The sequence below is a fragment of the Mustela erminea genome, chromosome 1, assembly GCF_009829155.1.
Source record: "Mustela erminea isolate mMusErm1 chromosome 1, mMusErm1.Pri, whole genome shotgun sequence".
NCBI lineage: Eukaryota > Metazoa > Chordata > Mammalia > Carnivora > Mustelidae > Mustela > Mustela erminea.
In genome coordinates, this window is record NC_045614.1 from 26,637,111 (window position 1) to 26,659,078 (window position 21,968).

Consider the following 21,968-nt stretch of genomic DNA (forward strand, 5'->3'; position numbering starts at 1 on the left):
TGCCTGGCGATGTCTCCCCGACTCATAAACCCTGCCAGGGCCCAGCTCTCGGCCCCAGAAGGCAGCAGAGTCCATGGGGTACATAAGAACACAGGGGTTAGGCTCAGATGTGTCAAGGCTCAAGTCCCAACTCTGCCCCTTTCCAGCAAGTGACCTGCAGCCTCCCTGTGTGCCTCAGCTTTCCCATCTGTGAAATTAGGATAGTAATAGTACATCATTACTTTGGTGGCGGTGAGGACACAGTCACATCACATGTGAAGTGCCTGGCACGTGGGAAATGTCTATGACATGTTGGCTGCCATTCTATTTCTGTTTGAGCTGCACAATAACCCCTACACACACACACCCCCCACCAGCAGTCTGGCTGACTCCCATGCTCCACCCTCCTCCCCTCCAGACTCTTCTGCCTCCATCCCACCAGTGGGCATCCACTCTCCTCTGGCTGACTTAATGTGTGACCTTTAGGGTCAGCTGGGGGCCCCATATCAGGTCCCAGAGTGGGAGAGGGCTGCCTTCTGCCCACTTCCATCAGGAGACAAGGCGAGAGGGTTTTCATGAAGTCCCCAGCCCCTGGACAGCCTACACACCATGTGCTTCTTGTGTGAAACTGCTTTACACTAAGCATCCGCCCAACGCGGCTCTTATCCCACCAGACGCTGGGGCTCCTTAAAGGCTCTGTCTGAGGGAGGCTGGGGCCGCCTTCGGGGTGAAGGAGGGGTTGGTTGCTGGACAATGGATGCAGCTGGGGAAAATGACCGCTGTAGTTAATGTGGCCCCGAAGAGCGCAGATGCTTTAATATCAACCACATTTGGGTTTGAGCTCTCCCTCTATCTTCTAGACACGGGGGGAGCTGGGAGAAGGGTCCTTAAGCGTCTATGCCTTGTTCCCTCCTATGTAAAACGGGGTCCATAACAGTACCCATCTCACAGGATTATGGTGAGGTTTAAATGAGCCAATACTCATGAAACAGGTAGGAGCCGCACAGAAGAACTCGACACAATGGATTATTATCATTATTGCTGTTATTACTCTACTATGATTACTCTTATTACTCATTAGTACTCCCATTGCTGGCTGCTCTTTCAATCGAGCTGATTCATCTGTGCACTTGGGTACTGAGGGAGCTGAGAAGTTAACAGTAGTAGCCACGATGCTGGGCACGTGGTGGCCCCTTGGTAAGTCCCAACAGTCCATTGTGGGAGAAGTCACCCTCCTGCCTGGCTTCCAGCCCAATGCCCAGCTGGTTAGGACGGAGTTGACTAGAGTTTTGAACACGGTCTGCTCACCAGAAGCATACATCTCTTCAGTGGGTAAGAAACTAGAATGGCTTAAGGGAGGAAGGAGGGAGTTGAGCTGGTCTCTACCCGTGTGCTAAGCTAATCACATGTAGAAGAATCTGGAAGAGCAATGCCCCACACTTCCAGCGGCTGCCCAGCTCCCTTTTTCTGGAACTCTCCTGATTTCAAATATTCTCTCTCACCATCTGCATAAATCTTCCCAGTGGTCCAGAAATCCCAGCCCCTTGGTATCCAAACCTGTGTCCTCACTACCATTTTTACCCATATGTGACACCCACCTCACGCCGGAAATCATACTGTTGATACCTAGATTGGAAAACGTGGTGGCCATCAGGAAGAGCCCTCCTTGGGTTTGGCTTTGTTTTTAACCAAGATACAAATGACATAACATTATATTAGTTTCAGGCATACAACATAATAATTCAATAGTTGTGTATCTCCTTGGTTTTTAATAAGAAGAGAAACAAAGATATGAGAGGTAGTTGTTACGGGTGAGGGGAGGGGATGCTTCCAGGGCCAAAGGACAAAGGACCAGGCACTGGAGTCTCATCTAGAACATTCCTGCTGCTCTCAGTATTAACTTTGCCTGATGCCATCACCCACTTCAGGACAATTAAGGAACAGCTTTCTGAAACATAGATAACTCTGTTACTCTAAGAAGAAATAATCCTTTTTTTTGTTTTGTTTTGTTAAGATTCTATGTATTTATTTGACAGAGAAAGATCACAAGTAGGCAGAGAGGCAGGCAGAGAGAAAGGGGGAAGCAGGCTCCCCACTGAGCAGAGAGCCCAATGTGGGGCTCGATCCCAGGACGCTGAGACCATGACCTGAGCCAAAGGCAGAGGCTTAACCCACTGAGCCACCCAGGTGCCCCAAGAAATAATTCTTTATTTTGATGGGAAAGGTGTCCCCAGTCTTCATTTCAGGAAAAATCCAAAAAATCAAAAATGGATGCATCACAGCTCAGAGCCAAGCTGGGGACCCCTCTGTAGTCAGTCAGTCTCAGTGGACTAGTCCAGATCTAGCCTCTCTCGGGCCTCCGCTTACTCTGATTTTCATTTCATCTTCTCTTTTCCTGCTTACTTTTAATTTATTTTATCTTGTTCAATTGCTGGCAGGTATATTTTCAGATTGCCCTAAATCATTCATAACCTCATTTGTTCAGCCAGGATTTAGTGAGTCATCCAGTATAAGGCCAGGCACTATTCTAAGCCTAAGGATATATCAGCGAACAAAGACTCCGGCCTCTGTAGAATTCATAGTCTAATGGAAGCTGACAGAAGAAAAGCAATACACATAATAGCCTTTATAGTAGAGTAGAAAGTGAAAAATAGCACGGGGTATGACTGTGTTACGAGGACCTGCAGGTATAATTTTTAAATCTTCCAAGGAAAAGAGAATATTGTTCATTGTATTAGGTATGATCAGTACAATGGAGGTTACACGTGAAGATGTCCCCCAACTTTGTAAGAGATGAATGCTGATTTTGGGGTAAAGTGACATCATGTCTGGGATTTGCTTAAAATACTTTTAAAAAGGGGGCACCTGGCTGGCTCAGCTGGAAGAGCGTGAGACTCTTGATCTGGGGTTGTAAGTTTGTCACCTTGTCCAGCCCCCAGATTCCAAGCAGGGCAGCACCTAGCGGGCCCAGGGCTGACTCACCCTCTGCTAGTCACTGGAAAGTGAAGCAGCTCCCTCCTCACCCTGCCTTCTAGGAAAACCCGCCTTTCTGGAAACCTGGGGGGGAGCTAGAGCTAGGAGGTGCTAGCGGGAGACCAGTTCATCCTGACCTCATCACATTCTTGGAGCCAGGGAGAAGGTGGACCATTTCTTGTCCAGCCTCCCAGAGTCTGCTGCTGTGATTTGTGAACCGGCTTCCAGACAGGAGGAGAGTCCAGTGGGCCCCAAGGACTGGCTGTTGGAAGAGATTTGTTTGCTTCCATTGGGGGAGGAGGGCCACCCAAATCTGGGTTCCAGTCCCCACCCTGCCATGTCCAATGCGTGACCCTGAGCAGCTTACATAAAAGCCGTCTGAGCTCAGCTCCCGTCTCTATGTTGAGATGGAGGTTAATGATCAGAGCCTAACTCAGGGTTGCTTTTGCGGGTTAAATGAAACACTTTCATCTTTTGCATAATTCCTGGGGCGTGGGTTTTGCTTAATAAATATTAGCTACCCGGAAAGCGAAAAGTATTTAAAGACAAAGGCCTTTCTCCTTAGGCATTGGGGGCTCCCAGCCCCAGGTCAGAAGAGGCTGGCAGTGGTTGGGCCCAGGCTCTGGGGCAGGCGGAGTGTGATGGGGGCTGAGGGCTGGCCTAGCTAGTGGGTGCAGGTACAAGAGGGTGCAAATGCAGCTACACCTTAACGTGCGCTAATCACAGGGTAAGCGTCTGAGGATCTCTGGTTTCCCTCTGTATAACAGGGGAAATAATAATCCCACCCTCGAGGCATTCTCGTAAGGGTTACATGAGTCCTACATAGAGCACTTAGACCCCTGCCGAGAGCAGAGAGGTCCACACGGGCTATTACTGACCACTGTGTTAACTGTGTCTGTCCAGGGTCTTCCTCCTCCATCCGTCCAGTCACAGCACTCCCACCAGCAGCCAAGTTTACTGTGCTCCCAAAAAACGCGGGCCACCATCCTCCCCTTAGAGGAGGGGAAACTGAGGCTCAGGAGCTCTGGGTACCGTGCCCAGGATCACCCTGGTGAAGCCAGCGTTGGAACTCAGGTCCCTCTGACTCCAGTGCCCACACCCTTAGCCCTTTGCTACCTTGCCCTCATGGGGCATCACGGAACTCTCACGGGGCCCGGGGGCAGGTGGAAACCCAATACATCGGACCTGGAGACAGTGGGCTGGCAAACACCCACTGTGCTCTGTGTGCTGGAAAAGCCTGCAGAGGAAAGGTCCGGCCTTGGCCCTTGAGGGCCTTGAGGACCAGGGAAGATTTGGATCTGTGCTTTGGGGAAGGCCAAGGCCGGCTTTCAGCAGGGGGCAAAGGTCCGCTGTGGTCTGGGCGGGGCCCAGTGGGCGTGGCTAGAGGCGGTGCTGGGACGGTCAGGGGCAGGTCAGCAGCTGGCCAGCCTCCACGTGGAATTCAGGCCCAAGGCAAGAGGGTGAGGCCCAGGCCTCCATCCATGCCCCCTTCTTTTCCTGTTAGCCAGATTTCCTCCCTCAGGGATCCACAGGACTTGGGTTCTCAAGTAGAAACTACCGTCCCTGCCACTCCAAATCCCAGGATTGGGAGACCTCAAGAACTAACAGATCCTACCCCCTCAACCCCCATCCTCCACCCCACCCTCCCACCTTGAACCCCCCCAGCCCCCCCACCCCGACTCAGCCTGGAACAGGAGAGTGGGTGGGGGCCCTTACAACTTACTTTATTGGTTTGCTCTTCTCTCAGGATAAACACCTCCAATATGGCAGCTGGTACACAGGGCACACCAAGTACACGTTCTTGGCCTTCCTCTCCCTGCATGCCGCGGAGTGGGACGCAATCCTGACTCAGACCCACTCTTCCTCCAGAAACAAATCCATCCCACCACTAGAAATGGAAGTTCTACTGAAGGTTTCTTAGGAAATTAAAAGGCAAGTTTCCGGGCGCCTGGGTGGCTCAGTGGGTTGGGCCGCTGCCTTCGGCTCAGGTCATGATCTCAGGGTCCTAGGATCGAGTCCCACATCGGGCTCTTTGCTCAGCAGGGAGCCTGCTTCCCTTCCTCTCTCTCTGCCTGCCTCTTGGCCTGCTTGTGATATCTCTCTCTCTCTCTCTCTCTGTCAAATAAATAAATAAATAAATCTTAAAAAAAAAAAAAAGGGCAAGTTTCCTGGTAGAGGAAAACTAACAGAATCCTACCTCCCCTCCCAGCTCTTTCCCTAGGAATTGTATCCCCCACATCAGGAGGCCTCAGCCTCCTTCCTCTCTGCCCCTCTGCCTCTCCTTCCCTCCTTGCCCTCGAAACCCCAGGTGGCTTGCAGCCCTCACACGCAGGTACCCACTGAGTGAGTGCCATCAGCAGGACCGGTGACATAATTTGCAACACCTGGGTATAAAGTGAAAATGCAGGGCTCCTGGTCCAGAAATTACGAAGAATTTCAAGATGGTGACAGCAGAACATTAAATTAAGTCCTGGGCCCTTCTGAGCACAGAACCCTGTCACCTGGTCACCTGCATGGGCCGCATGCCCGTGAAGCTGACCCTGGCCCTTCATGTGTGCCTCACATGGGCTAGATGTCAGGTTGTCATGAAATCTGAGGTCCCATCCCCACCCCAGAAGCAGATCTTGAGGATGATTGCTCTGGATTACACCCTCCCCGACCCTCAACCACTCATTATCCATCCTGCCCTTAGGCCCACGGTAGAAAGGTTTGAGGTCTTGTTTTTGAACCTACCATACCATTTGCAAAGTGCTTTCACATGTTCTTTGAGAGAGAGAAGTTGTCCCATTTTATAGCTAGGCAGACTGAGATTCAGAAACTCCCCACCAGGGCTGGCACCTTGCTGGCCATTAGCCTCTGTGACCCCAAAACTCTCGCCTCTAGACCCCCCTCCTTCTGGAGCCATTTCCACCAAAGAAAGAACCTGGACACTATCTGAATGCACAAATGATTCAAACCTCAACATCAAGGGAATTTATTTTATTTATATTGTTGTGACAGCAATTTCTCCTGTTAAAACAGACTCACCCAACCCCAGACAAACACCAGACCCGAATCGGATCTCCATCCGGGAAGTGTCCCCATTCCTCCCTGACTCGGCCCACCGAGAGCTCCTGCACCAAACAGAGAAGAGAAAAAGGGGCACCCAAACTTTTCTTCCAAAAGGCTTAGGGTAGGGCCACCTGTTTTATTTTATTCCTCATGAGAACGTGGGAAACCTTTATTTTTTTAAGTGAACTTCATATTTTGGAATCATTTTAGGTTTACAGAAAAGTTACAAAGATAATACAGAGAGTTCTCTTACCCATTATTCCCCTCAGTATTCACATCTTATAACATTAATATCAGATTAGCATTATTCCTCACATTATTAATGTCTTATTTTTTTAAGATTTAATTTGTTTATTTGACAGACAGGGATCACAAGTAGGCAGAGAGGCAGGCAGAGAGAGGAGGGGAAGCAGGCTCCCCGCTGAGCAGAGAGCTGAATGCAATGCGGGGGCTGACCCGGAGACCATGACCTGAGGCAAAGGCAGAGGCTTAACCCACTAAGCCACTCAGGCACCCCTCACATTATTAATGTCTTATTTTGCTGTAGTGTATTTGTCAAAACCAAGAATTGACGTGGGCACATTGCTGTTAACTAAAATCCAGACGTGATTTGGGTTTCCCTGGTTTTTCCATTAATGTTCTCTTTCTGTTCCAAGACTCAGTCTAGGGAAGCACGTGGCACTTAGTCCTCATGTCTCCGGTCTAGTCCGTGTCAGTTTCTCCATGCTTTTCGTATCTGGATCATCCTGAGAAGGACAGGCAGGTGTTCTATTGGATATCCCCCAATCGGGGTTCATCTGGTGGTTTTCTCATTAGGCTAGAACTAGAGGTTTTTAGAACTCTGCAGAGGTGAGTTGATTTCTTACCACATCCTATCAAGAGGCTGTGACATGCACAGGACACCATCGGTGAGCTTCACCTTGAACTTGAGGTCAAGGTGGTGTCCGTTGGGCTCCTCCACTGTGAAGTTGCTGTGTTTCACCTTCCAAACTCTGCTCTTTGGAAGTGAATCAATAAACCCATGCCACCCTAGAGGGGAAGAGGGCCGGAACTAGGCTCTGCTTCCAAGAGGAAACCTTGATTTTTATTAAAATGTGAATTTAATTGTCTTAAAAAAATTATCACACTCCTGGTTTAAAATGCAAAAGATGCCAAAGGCTGTAGGTGCAAAGTCTCTTCCCCATCTCTGTCCCCCGAAGTAACAATGTCTCCATTTTCTTGCGAATCATTCCAGAAGTATTTTATGCACAGACAAGTCAATATACACACTTCGCTCCACCTATGTACACAAAGGTCTCACACGAGCCACACTGTTCTGCAGCCTACCGCAGCGTTGCTTGGACTACCGAGACCCCATAAACCAGCCATTTGTCTGACCGTGACGGATGGCTAAGTAAATTGCATTACTGTATAGCAAGGGCCTGGCCACGGCCACCAGCAGTTACACAAATAAATAGTATCTGGTATCACGGAAAAGTAATATGTCAAGTGCAGAGTACATATGATTTCTGTTGGGTGGATGCTATTTTTCAGGGGGATAAAGTTCGGAAGAGGTCACAGGAAGCTAGAAAGCCCTGAGAGAAAATAGAAGACTTGTGAGTATGATGTTTTGCTCTCTATGTAAGAAAAAAATAAAAAGATGCGGCCATGAGCTTTGGGGGAACACAATCTCGAGGATCCCGAAGCCAGCCACAGGGTAACGGCAAGACCCCGTCACTCTCTTTCTGGTCAGGGAGGGAAGGGCTGTTTGACTTTCTAGAATCTGTCTCCCTGGACTAAGGGTGTTGCAGTTAATTGCATTGTGGAAGTAAGAGTAGAGCAAACACCCTGCCCAGGGCAGGGACAGGATGTAGATTCTTTGGGCCTGAATGGTCAGGCTCGAGGCCATAGATTTGGGGATGCCCCACCCCCACCACTACTCACAGCCTGCAGGGTGAAGCGTGGTTGCCCTTCAGCCAGGCACCTGCTCGCTCATTCGTCCGTCATCTATCCATTCATCCATTTATCTAGCCATCCACCTAACCACTATGTGTTCCCTGTATCCACTCAGCATTTACTATGTGGCTGACCCTGGGCCAGGGAGGGGGATGCAGCTGGGGCTGGAATGGACGTGTGCCCCTCCTCGTTCTGACCCGGAACTGAACCGGTGTGGGGAACTAACATCTAAACCCTGGAGTATTTCAAGGACCCAGAAGAGGGGACCAAGACAGCCTGGGGCACCCGGCTGTTTCATGGAGGTGGGGACAACCAAGCTCAGCGGGAGTTAGCCAGGCCTGGGGGACTGAGGAGAGAAAAAGGACACTTCAGGTAAAGAGGACAAGAAAAGGCCCACAGACCAAGACCAGATCTGGTTACCATGCCCTTGTCCCTGTCTGGGCCTTGCACCAGTTGCTGGGTGGTCAGGAGCTCATTTCATCCCACGGTAGCCCCTGTGAGGGAGGGACTATGAACACCATTTTCTTCCACACCTTTATGGAGCTATTGACATACAACATATGCAAGTTTAAGGTGTATGATGGGTTGATCTGATACATGTATGTGCTGGGGAATGATTACCACGCTGTGGTGATTTTTTTTTTTTTAAGATTTTATTTATTTATTTGACAGACAGAGATCACAAGTAGGCAGAGAGGCAGGCAGAGAGAGAGAGAGAGGGAAGCAGGCTCCCTGCTGAGCAGAGAGCAGGATGCGGGGCTCGATCCCAAGATCCTGAGATCACGACCTGAGCCGAAGGCAGAGGCTTTAACCCACTGAGCCACCCAGGCGCCCCTGTGGTGATTTAATACTACCGTCCCCTCACATAAGTACCATTTCTTTCTTTTTTTGTGGTGATGACATTGAAAATCTTTTTTTTTTTTTTAAGATTTTATGTATTTATTTGACAGAGAGAGAGAGAGAGAGATCATAAGTAGGCAGAGAGGCAGAGAGAGAGAGGGAAGCAGGCTCCCTGCCGAGCAGAGAGCCCGATGCGGGGCTCAATCCCAGGACCCTGGGATCTTGACCTGAGCTGAAGGCAAAGGCTTAACCCACTGAGCCATCCAGGCGCCCCTAGAAGATCTACTCTTTTAACAACTTTCAAGTAGATAATACAGCAGTGTTAATGATAGTCACCATGCTGTGCACCAAATCCCCAAAACTTACTCATGTCATAGCTACAAGTGTGTCTCCCCATTTCCTCCGCGCCCCAGCCCCCGACAACCACCAGTCTGCTTTCCATTTCTATGAGTTCAGCTGTGTTCAACTGCATGCATAGGCGAGAACACATAGTATTTCTCTCTCTCTGACTTATTTCACATTGCATAATGCCTTCGAGGTCCATCCATGAGGTCACAAATGGCAGGGTGTCTTTCCTTATTGTGGCTGAATAATAGTCCAATGCAGATTTTCTTTCCCTGGTCATCAGTCGGCGGACCTCGGTTGACTGAGCTACCCGGCCCCCCGAGAACCTGTACTTTTAATCTCCACGCTGTTCTGCCTGGTCTTTGAAGCTGTTTTCTTCAGCCTCTGCTGATCTCCTCACTCATTCCTCTCAAAAAAGAACCCTCGGGAGTCCCTGACCATTTTTTTCTCCCTTCCACACTTCATCCATGCTGTTTCCTCTCCCTGAAATGCCCACACTCATCTCAGCACCATTTAAAAAGTCTCACCTTTAGTTGAGGCCAATGTCAGCTGCAGATTCCAACGGCAGTCCCAGTTCAAACGCTTCTCCACAACTCCCTGGCCTCAGGGGGTCTCCGCACCTCCCAGAGCTTTATTCTTGCTGTCTCAGAAGTGGGCGCGGTAGCAGTGCTGACCAGGTAGGGTGTTGTGAGGACCCAATGAGGCTGCGATACACTCACCGTGAGGCCTGCACCAGGTCATAGCCCAGCACCTGTCACTGACTCTTACTCCACTCCCTGAGGTAACTTCCTTGTCTTATTTTATTCACTGATTCAGCAACTATTTCCTGAGCACCAACTACGTGCCAGAATGTAGGGACCCAGCTTGAACTAAACAGGAGAATCCCCACAGGTAATGCCCTGTGTACTGTAGACTTTCATGAATTTATTCTCACCACGAGACTGTGAGCTCTTCAAGGACAGGGCTGAGGGAGCTGCTTTTCTCTCTTTTTCTCTGATGCCTACCCCACGACCTGACAAACAGAAGGCGCTCAAGAATTGTGGATGGAACAGGATGGCACGGGCTGGACTCTGTATGTTGGATTCCCCCCATTACTGGGGAATCATGACTATGTCCCCGAAACCCTCCACCAGCAGCTTCCTGGTCTGTAAAACAGGAATACTTTCAAAATCAACATTTTAAAAATATTTGTGTGCTGTGCTGGGAAAAATAGCAAGCAACATAGAATTAATTCTTGGCTCAGGGAGCTTCTAGGGAGGGGTCTGAAAAGTTAGCGGAAAGTTATCATCCATTAAAGCAAGGTGGTTTGCTCTGGTGGGACATACAGGGTGCTGGGCAGAAACAGCGAGGGGCTTCAGAACTAAATATTAGGTAGAGAAGCCGAAGGTTTCCTGTATGCTGGGCACCACTGAGTGTTGGACAAGAACCAACTTGTCTAGTCGTTACAATTCTATCAGATGGAAACTGCTCCAATCAACCATTTACTGAGGGGGTGTCTGGCTGGCTCAGTTGTTAGAGCATACAACTCTTGACCTTGGGGTGAGGAGTTTAAGCCCAATAAACTTTACTTTAAAAAAAGAAAACAGGGCACCTGGGTGGCTCAGTCAGTTAACCATCTGCCTTTGGCTCAGGTCATGATCTCGGGGTCCTAGGATGGAGCCCCACATCAGGTTCCCCACTCAGTGGGGTGTCTGCTGCTTCCTCTCTGTCTGCCCCTCCCCCCTGCTCGTGTACTCTCTCTCTCTCAAATAAATAAATAAAATCTTCTTTTTTTGTTTTTAAAGAGTGTTTAAAAAACAAATCAATTGTTCACTGAGAGAAAGGTCGTGGGGGCTCAGAGAGGTCAGGTAACTTCCCAAGGTCACATAGCTGGTGAATGGCACGCTGGAATCAGAATGCAAGTCTTCCAACCCTTGACCACAGGCTCTCTTAAATCAGGGAGACTAACAGGTAACACTAAATGTTCTTCTTCTACCTTTCAGAGGACAGATGAGGTCATATCTACAGACGGTGGAGCCTGGAGAGTGGGGGTGTGCCGTGTTAGGGTTGCAGAAGCACCTCAAAAAAAAAAAAAAAAAGGCCTCTTTTTGGAATCTCAGATGAGCTCAAGGTCCGTCCTGAGTCCCAGGCTCTGAGCAATTGGGCACCTCCTATGTGCTGGGCCCCTGCAGGGCTCAGGGCAGAGAGGGGGCTGGGAAGATGTGGGGTCTGACGTCCACACCAACGATCTTCCCGTGGGCCCAACTTCTGCCATGAGGTAACTGTTGGTTCCCTGAAATGGGAGATGACCTTCCTCCCTCACCGCTGGGGGGAGGGGCATTTGGGGCATTAAAGAGCAGCTGCTACAGATCGGCTGGTTTGCCCTGTCTCTTGAGACTTCTCACCACTTTCTTTTTTTCTTTTTCAAGATTTTATTTATTCATGAGAGACAGAGAGAGAGGCAGAGGTGGAGGGAGAAGCAGGGTCCCCAAGGAGCAGGGACCCCGATGTGGGACTCAATCCCAGGACTCCGGGACTATGACCGGAGCGGAAAGCAGACGCTTAACCCTCTGAGCCATCCACGTGTCCCCCCCACCTCCGACTTTCTTTTCTGTGTCCACCCCTGTAACCCGAGCATTATTCACGTCTGAGAGACCTCAGCAAGTCACGACAGTCCTGCCCTCCACCCAGGACTCCATACTCTTTCAGAAGGTCATCTTCCTCCCTGCCCTCACCATTTGACCCCTACCCGGGCCTGACTTGACTGGTGTTCCAGCCTCAAGGGGTGCCCCGGGAATTCACCCACAGACATCATCCTCCTGTCAGCCTCTGGGGCCCCAGGCTGCCCAGCCCACCTGTCAGCCGTGTGCAGGCAAGACCTCCCCCAGAACTGTGGAGATCTGTTAGCGCTGACACTTCAGCCTGCCCTGGACAACACCTGCATTTTGGAGAAAGTAAATGATGGTGAGTAAGAGCCTCTCCTAACTGCTCTGCGGGGCCCAAAACGCTCAGGCCTCAGACCTGGCCTGTCCTCTTCCAAGGCAGAAGGAGCCACACTCTTCTGGGGAATGCCACTTTGTGGACAGTCGTGAGGACCCAGGCTTGGTGGAGACGACCTCGTGTGATGTCTGTACCACACACTGGGGTCCACCCATACCCCGTCAGCCTGAGCCAGTCCTGATGCCCAGTTGCTCCCCAGTCACCTGGTCGCTGGGTGAGTGCTTATCATGAATGAAGTCAGGACTAAATTTAGTCAGGACAACCCTACATTCTGCCTGCACACAGGGTAGGCGGGGAAGCCACAGTGGAGCAGCCTCGCTCCCCCAACACTGAGGGCCTGTCCCCCAGCCCCTCCCCCTTCAGCCCTCACAGGGGCAACCCCCTCATTAACATGCCCTTGGGAGGCTTCCTTCCTTACCTGTCTCACCACAACCCCCACCCCTCCACGTGCTTCCCAGGATCATTTCCTGAAAGAATACCTTGCGTTTGAATTCTGAGTCTGTGGGGCACCTGGGTGGCTCAGTTGTTAAGCGTCTGCCTTCAGCTCAGGTCATGATTCCAGGATCCTGAGATCGAGTCCTGCATGGGGCTCTCTCTGCTCAGTGGGAAACCTGCTTCTCCCTCTCCCACTCCCCATGCTTGTGTTCCCTCTCTTGCTGCCTCTCTATCAAATAAATAAATAAAATCTTAAAAAAAAAAATTCTGAGTCTGCTTCTGCGGAAACCTAATGAAGATAGCAGTTAACTGCCAGAGTTTATCCAGCACTTTCTCTGTGCCAAGCACCCTGCTCAGTACTTCCCATGTCTTGACTCATTTAATCCCATGACAGCCAGGGCTGTGAGGAAGGGCTGTGTGGAAGGGACTGGTATCCTCTCCATTCCACAGACACAGAAACTGACTCAGAGCTGAGGCTTGATGCCAAATGACCCGTCCTCCAGCCTGAAGTGCTCTCAGTTCCTCAGAGTGCTCACCGCCTGCCCCCTGGCACAGGGAGGTTCAATCCCTTGGTCACACCGCAAGTTGGAGGTTGAACCATCCTCTGGTTCAAGAGCAGGCCCCCAGGCCTCAAGCCCTGACCCTTCATCCCTGTGCTAGGCCCGATAGGAGACCCTCTCCACGTCACCACCGAGAACCTGTGACTATTACTTTCTCTGGCAAAAGAGGCTGTGCAGATGTAATTAAGTGAAGGATCTTGAGATGGAGAGGTTATCCTGGATTATCTAAGTGGAGAGATTATCCTGGACTATCTAAGTGGGCCCGATGCAATCACAACAGTCCTCATAAGAGGGTATCCTTTCGGATAGATGATATGACGACACAGAGGGACAGAAAGAGCTTTGGAGTGCAGCACTGCTGTCTTTGGGGATGGAAGACAGGCCTGGGAGCCGAGGGCTGCTGGTGGCCTCTGGACTCTGGGAAAGGCAAGGAAACCGATTCTACCCTAGAGCCTCCAGAAGGAGCCAGGTCTTAGCTCAGCAAAACTGATTTTGGATTTCTGGCTTTCGGAACCAACAGAGAACACATTTGTGCTCTGTTAAGCCTCTGCTTTTGGAGGGCATTGTTAGAACCGCTGGGGGACACAGCGCATCTCCCACTGCTGCCCAGCTGTGGCACGTTCCTGGCGACAGCAGTGCCTAAGCCATCTCATGGGGCTGTCACCTGGCAAGGGACATCGTCAAGATGCAGGCAAGAGTGACCTCTCACAGGGGACACCTGGAGGGGGACAGCGAAGGGCCCTATTCAGTGTGAGGGGTCAGGACGATGCCCTAAGCACAAGCTGTTTCAGCAGAGGCGGGAGGGTGAGTAGAAATTCACCAGGAGGGAAAGGACAGGATGGGGCCAGACAGAGGAAGCCGTGCGTGCGAAGGCCAGGAGGCAGGGGAAGGCTCAGCCATTTGAGGAACTGAAGTGATTCAATCTGGACAGAATACTAGGGTGGAGGGAGAAACGGCAGACACCGTGTGGTGCAGAGGCCGAGAGAACCGGCTCTGTGATGCATGCGTGTGACGTTCAGCCTTGCTAGCTCCCAGCTGTGCGATCAGGGCAAGTCACTTGACTTCTCTGTGCTGTTTCCTCACCTGCCTGATGGCGATGACACATAATTACTGACCTCAAGGGGTTCTGGGAGGTTTAAATACCTGTGGAGCTCCTGGAACAGTGTCCCTCGCAGAGGAAGGGCTCAGTAAATCTGTTTACACCTCTTTATAGCAAGGGCTCACGCGGGGAGAGCATGCAGTCCAGGGCCGGCCAGTGTGAGGCCCAAATCCCGGGATTGGGATGCAGTTACCAGAGTGAGCTAGCTTCAGCCCTGGACTTTGGCTAGAAGTTCTGGGAAAGCAGGTCAGCCTAGATGGCTGGGGGGCATCTTTATCACCATGTGGGTGGGCCTGCCTGAGAAGAAAGCCGACAGAGGGAAAAGCGGGGCCCTTCACAGAGGGAGGCAGATCATGGTGGGGTCAATAGGGCCCTGAGTCCAGACATGCCTGAACCTCCCTCCCCACCTTGCACTGTCTGCTTACAGCGTCCTGTCAATTCTCCTTTTTCCTTTAGGAGTTTCAGCTGAGTTTCTGCCGCTGGCCACCGGGAGAGTCCTGACTGATAGATGTTGCTCAGTGAACACACGTTGACCAACTAACTGAATATTGAGGGCTCTGGTACTCTCTTTAGGTTTGGGGGTGATTTTGTATTAAGGGCCTCCCTTCCCTGTGGGCCCGTAGGGCCGGGGAAAGCACGCTCTCTGTTCTCCCCACCTGCAGGCCCTGGCAACCACGTCCAAGGTTCCTTCCAAAGGAGGATGATAGGATCCACTCAAGGCAGGAGTGACCCCACCCGGAAGCTGAATCCCTGTGTTCCTCTCCCTGACTCAAACCTCCCCAACAGGGAAGCTCGCCTGCCTCACTGAGAGAGAGAAGCAGGGAAAGGGACTGAGTGCAAGAGTCCTAGGAACAGGCCAGGGGTCAGTGCCTTTATCAGTCCCATTTTACAGATGAAGATCCTGAGGCCCCGGAGGTCCAGTTACTCGTCCTCAAAGCTCAAGCCCCCTGAAAAGAATTCTGTTCTTGCCCCCCAAACATTGCTTCCTCTCCCTTAGCCATTTTCCATCTGGTGTCCTCATTTTTTCTGGCTTCCTTGCCCTCTCAAGTCTAGATACTCTAATTCATTGCAATTACTCATTCCTCACTCATAAAGAATGTTTGGCAACTCCTCGGTTTGTGTCTTTGCTCCATGTGGCAGAAGCTGGGTGTCCTTGGGCCAATATCTTTACCTCTCGGGGCCTTGGTTCCTTCACCTATGGCAGTGGAGATGGCAACACATGCTCTTCGCCTTTTTGTAAGAACTAAGTAAGTTAATACATGTAAAATGCTTAAAACAGTAAGCCCTTCAGAAGTACTCAATAAATAGCAGCTCATGTCATTTTTTTTCTTTTGGAAATCAGATTGTGTTGTATGTCTTAGAATGAAATAGAAAAAGCCCCCAAATAAGTAAATAAATGACAAAACTTTGAAAACCATGATTTCACTGAGCTTTTCTTTTCTTTTAGGGGGAAGGGGAGGTGAGGAGCAGAGGGAGAGGAAGAGAGAAACTTAAGCAGGCTCCACACCCAGCGTAGAGCCTGACGTGGGGCTTGATCTCATGACCCTGAGATCATGGCCTGAGCTGAAATCAAGAGTCAGATGCTTAACTGACTGAGCCGCCCAGGCACCCCTAATTTTGAAGTCTGTATCCTTGTTGGCAGAAGGGAGCAGGGGAAGAGGTGTGTGGGGGTGGGGCTCCCATGCTTCCTGCTTGTCCCCCTGGCAGGTGAGTAGTATCAGGTCAACCTTCCCATCAGGAGCACCTAGAAAAGGCCCAGGAAGAGGCATCTGAGATGGGGAGTTGCTCTTCCCCTTGAGCCCTCAAGCTTGTGCTGATTAGGGCAGGTAGGAGGCTGAAAAGCAGGCAGAGGCCACAAAAATCAGAGTAGGGGCCCCTGGGTGGCTCAGCAGGTTAAGCCTGTGCCTTCGGCTTAGGCCATGATCTCAGGGTCCTGGGATCGAGCCCTGCATCCGGCTCTCTGCTCAGCTGGGAGCCTGCGTCCCTCTCTCTCTGCCTGCCTCTCTGTCTACTTGTGATCTCTGCCTGTCAAATAAATAAATAAAAATAAAATCTTTAAAAAAAGAAAAAATCAGAGTGCACGAACCCCCTCCCCTGCTCGTGGTCATGGTACCTTGCTAACCGCCCCAGGCTGGAGGCGCAACTCAAATAACTGGGAGGAAGGCATTCAGGAAATGGTGTAACAGGAATTTCGGCAGAAAACTGGAAACTATAAAAAAAGAATCCAGTGGAAGCCCCAGAACTGGAAGATACAGTGCTGGATTCGACATCTGCCGTGGTTACGGTGGATCGCAGGCTCTGGGGCATGGCTGGGCGCTGGTCCTCGGTCAGCCTGGACCCAGTCCTTGTTTCTTTTTGCCTCGAGGTGACAACCACACCCCATGCATCGAACCATTTTAAAGCACACCATTCAGTGGTGTTTAGGATGTTAACAGTGTTGTGCAAAAATTTTTCATCGCATCACCATACACCCCAGGCCTGTTAAGCAGCGACATGCCCAGCCGCCCCAGTCCTTCCCTGGCAACCGCTGATCTCCTTTCCGTCTGGGGATGTGCCCGCTCCGGCCGCATCACACACAGTCGTCCGTAGAGGATGTAACTTTTGTGTCTAGCTTCCTTCACTGTAGGTGCTCTCGGGGTTCAGCCAAGCGGAGGCACGTGTCCGTACTTCGCGCCTGTTTATGGCTGAATTCTATTCCATCGTACGGATGTGCCACGTTTTGTTTATCCGCTTGTCTAATAGTGGACATCTGCCTTGCTTCTGCCTTTCGGCTTGAAGGAATCATGTTGCTATACAATTCGCCGCAAGTCACCGTGTGCACATTTTTGTCTCTCTTGGGTGTATATCTAGGTGTGGAACAAGCCCTTGTTTCTTAATTTCTTTCTTTCTTTTTTTTTTAAGATTTTATGTATTTATTTATTTGAGACAGAGAGACAGAGTGAGAGAGCATGAGAGACGAGGAGGTCAGAGGGAGAAGCAGACTCCCCATGGAGCTGGGAGCCTGATTGTGGGACTCGATCCCAGGACTCCGGGATCATGACCTGAGCCGAAGGCAGTCACTCAACCAACTGAGCCACTCAGGTGTCCTGTTACTTAATTTCTTGTTGCAGTTTCCTTGTCTCTAAAACGAGGCTGGTGGTGGTACTCAGCTCAGAGCATTACCTGAGACAATTAAGGCAAAGTACTTAGCTTGATGGGTGGTTGCTACAGACGGAGCCCTTCCCGCCGTTAGGCTGTATATATTTGTTACAAATACCTAAGTATTTGTTGGGGCTTCCAGCGGCATGTCTGCACCCCCCAGAGCCTGGCATCCTGCCTCATGTGGAGCCGATGCTCGGTCAGTGTTTCTGGAGTCTTTGGAGCTGATTCTTTCCCACACAGGGCCTTGCCCTTCCCTTAGGCTCTGCCAGTGCCCTGAGGAGCACAGGTGCTATGGCTCTTTTTCAGCCGCTGAGGAAAAGGAGGCTCCAGGAAGCTGAATTCCTTGATTAATGTTATAAGACTGAAGAGAAGCAGAACCTGAACTCCAACTTGAAACCTCCAGCAAGGGTTCATCCATTCACTCAACATCAAATATTTACTGAGCACCTGGCCCGTGCCAGGCGCTTTCTAGACAGCGGTGTCCTCATGAATTATTTGGAAAGAATATAAACAAAATAAATAAGTTATATATAGTGTATGTGGGTGATACACTTTATGCTCAAAGGTGATACGTATGAAGGAGAATAAGGCAGAAAAGGAGGTTGGGGAGTTGCCGAGGGAGAGATGAGGGAGTTTCCGTTTACATGGCGGGCCAGGGAAGGCCTCACAGCAGGACTTGAGTACGGATTTGAGGACATGAAGGAGTGAACCATGTGAATGTCCACAGGTAAGACTCAGGAGGATCAAATGAGGGGAAGTTTTTCTGGAAGATCTTTCTGCACGATGATGATGCTAATAATGAACAGGAAGTATGTAATAAATACACTTCTTTTTTTTTTTTTTAAATAGGCTTTTTCTTTCTCTCTTTCTTTTTTTTTTTAAATAGGCTTCACACCAAATGTGGGGCTCGAACTTACAACCCTGAGATCAAGAGTTTCATGCTCTACTGACTGAGCCAGCCAGGGGACCCAATAGCTACCATGTCTCGATCAGCTGCTGTATGCGCAGTCCATGTTACCTACATTATTTCGTAAGCCCAACAGAACAGCCGGGTGAGGGGGCTATTACTGTTGTTCCCACACAGCTTTTCAACGGCGGAATGGGGACTTGAACCTGTATCTGAGTTGAGAATCTGAGCCATGCTGGGACGTCCCATAGCTTCCTGGAAGGCAGTAGGGCACGGTCGTTCAGAGTTAGGCTCTGGAGTCAGGGTGCTCCTGTCTCACAGAGTGTGTGAGGATTACATGTGGCGACAGACATAAAACCCTTGCTCGGTACATGGGACAGTTACTGTTGTGATTATTGTTGTTGTTACTGGATAAGTTTTGCATTCTGGAGGCTCCAGTGGATTCCCTCTGGTCCTAACCAACTTGGGGTCACATGGCTGGTCAGCGTCTAGGCCAGCAAAGGTGCAAACCTCCCACTCCTAGAGAACAGGGGCCCCTCTGAGACCTCATAAAGCCCAGCCAATCACGTCCTAACTGTCCTCATGTACTTCTCTATGGGTTTCTGTAGTCAACAGTGTTCCCAGTTTAGACTCTCGGGATACCGAGGAAAAATGCTCTGCGTGAGCTCTAAACCCTTCCCTCCCTTCAATTAAAGACCTACCCAGGGCCTCTGGAGGGAGGACTGACCTCCAGCTATTTTGGAAGAGCCTATCTCCTATCAGGAGCTGATTTTGGTCAGAGCAGAGAGTGTATTTACGGTCCAAAGTCTGCTCCAAAGTAAACACATCATCACATTCCTCACAGCCTGTAACCTCCACAGGGAGCAGCTCTGGCCATCATGGCGCAAGGGTGATGAGGAAATCTTATCTGACTGCATTTCAGCAGGATCCCACCTAGTTCACGCTTGGTGGGGGACACGGGGGAGAGAAAGGAACAGATCCTCTTAACGTTGAATACAAGAGCACGTTCACTGCAGTTACTCTCTGCAGTGATGGGCAGGGGAGACTAGATTTAGGAGACAAACATGTTACGTAGTCAAAGCACATATTTTTATGTGGGTGTGCCTTCAAATGTATCCTTACTGCTTTTTTCTGCCCCCAAAAGTAAAAGACTTTTCTTTTCTGTCCTTTTCTTTCTCTCTCTTCTTTCTTTTTTTTTCTTTTTTTTTTTTTTTTTTAGGATTTTATTTATTTATTTGAGAGAGAGAGAGAGAGAGAGAGAGAGCATGCGTGGGGGAGGGGTGGGGAGAGGCAGAAGGAGAGGGAGAAGCAGACTCCCTGCTGAGCAGGGACCCCCCCTTTTTTTTTTTTTAAGATTTTATTTATTTATTTGACAGAGAGAGATTACAAGTAGGCAGAGAGGCAGGCAGAGAGAGAGAGGAGGAAGCAGGCTCCCCGTTGAGCAGAGAGCCCGATGCGGGACTCGATCCCAGGACCCTGAGATCATGACCTGAGCCGAAGGCAGCGGCTTAACCCACTGAGCCACCCAGGCGCCCCTGAGCAGGGACTTCTGCATGAGCCAAAGGCCAATGCTTAACGGACTGAGCCACCCAGGTACCCCTCTTTGTCTTTTCTTTATCTTCCTCTTTTTTTTGTTTTTAAGATTTTGTTTATTTATTCATTTGTCAGAGACAGAGAGGGAAAAAGCATGGGCAGGGGGAGGGGCAGAGGGAGAAGCAGGCTCCCAGCTGAGCAGGGAGCCCGGTGCCAGGACCCTGGGATCCTGACCTGAGCCAAAGGTTAACCAACTAAGTCACTCAGGCGTCCCTTCCTTCCTTTCTTTCTCTTTTTTTAAAAAAGATTTTATTTATTTATTTGACAGAGATCACAAGTAGGCGGAGAGGCAGGCAGAGAGGGAGAGAGGAGGAAGCAGGCTCCCCGCTGAGCCGAAAGTCCAATGCAGGGCCTGATCCCAGGACCCTGAGACCATGACCTGAGCTGAAGGCAGAGGCTTTAACCCACTGAGCTACCCCGGCGCCCCTCTTTCTTTTTCTTTTTTAACAGTAAACCGCACATATTTGGAGTTTACGATTTGATGTGTTTATACCTCCCCTTCTACATATACACACATGCACATACACATTAATGAAACTATGCCTACAATCAAAACGGGGAGGCTTTGGATCACGCCTAAAGGTTTCCTCGTTCCCTTTTGTAATCTGTCCCTCCCTTCTCTCCTCACCTACCCCCAACAGCCAGGCACACACCGACCTGCTCTCCGTCATTCTATGTGTTTGCATTTTCTAGACTTTTATAGAAGTGGAATCACACGGTATGTATTCTTTTTCCATCTGGCTCCTTTCACTTAGCCTAATTCTTTTGAGATTCAGCTATGTTGTTAGGGATATCTGTACGTCCTTCCTTTTTACTGCCCAGCGCTACCAGGTCCATTGTACAGATGCAGGGCACTGAGTTCATCCATTCACCTGTTAATGGACCTTTGGGTTGTGTCAAGTTTTGGGTAAATAAAGCTGGTACCCATGAACATTCAAGTACAAGTCTTTTTACAGACACAGGCTTTTACTCCCCTTGGTTAATTACCTAGGCATGGAAAGCCTGGATCATATGGTTGGTATAGGTTTAACTTTTTAAAGCAACTCCTTTCCAAAGTGGGTTGTGCCATTTTACATTCCCACCAATAATGTCTGTCTCAAAACATGAGAGACGCATTTAAGGTAGAAAGAAAATCCTTTCAGGCAGAAAGTAAAAGTTCTTATAATACCACCTCCTAGTGATTGCCTGGTTAACTGTTCCCTATAAATCCTTCCAGGGCTCTGTGTTTTCTTTATCCACATACGGAATCCAGCTGAGACACAGAGGTGCCCTGGGCGGGCCAATCATCTGGCATCCTGTCAACTTGATATTTTAAAAACAGTTGTCCAAAATTTACTGAGGCAGGATGTGGAGAAACCAATTTTTCTGTTAATAAAATAGATCATTCCTCTTTCTTTTCAAAATAAAGGATTTATTACACACAGAGAATGAAACCCGACCTTTTAAACTTATTTGGAATGATCCTGGAATTGTAGCTGTCGAAGCAGTCTGCTCCTTGGTGCCTGTATTAAAGGGCACATGAGGGGTGCTTGGGTGGCTCAGCCATTAGGCATCTGCCTTCAGCTCAGGTCATGATCTCAGGGTCCCGGGATTGAGCTCCATGTCAGACTCTCTGCTCAGCGGAGAGTCTGCTTCTCCCTCTCTCCCCCAAATAAATAAATAAAATCTCTTTAAAAAATAAAAACTATAGGGGCGCCTGGGTGGCTCAGTGGGTTAAAGCCTCTGCTTTCCGCTCAGGTCATGATTGGTCCCAGGGTCCTGGGATCGAGTCCTGTGTCGGGCTCTCTGCTCAGCGGGGAGCCTGCTTCCTCCTCTGTCTCTGCCTGCCTCTCTGCCTACTTGTCGTCTCTGTCTGTCAAATAAATAAATAAAATCTTAAAAAAATAAATAAAAATAGAATAAAAATAAAAACTATAAATGGCACATTATTCAAGTGACATAGTCACAAACTGCAAGGTCTCAAGGCAGCACGTGGCTCTGACCAAGGATAAGCTGACATGACCAAGGACCTGGGAGAACTGTCACCTGGCTGGACTCTGGCTTAGTGGCACAGTCAAGAGTTGCCCCTAGTGTTGAATAGAGTGTTCCAATTTCCCGCAGAGGATGCTGTTTCTCCCTGACCACTGATTAT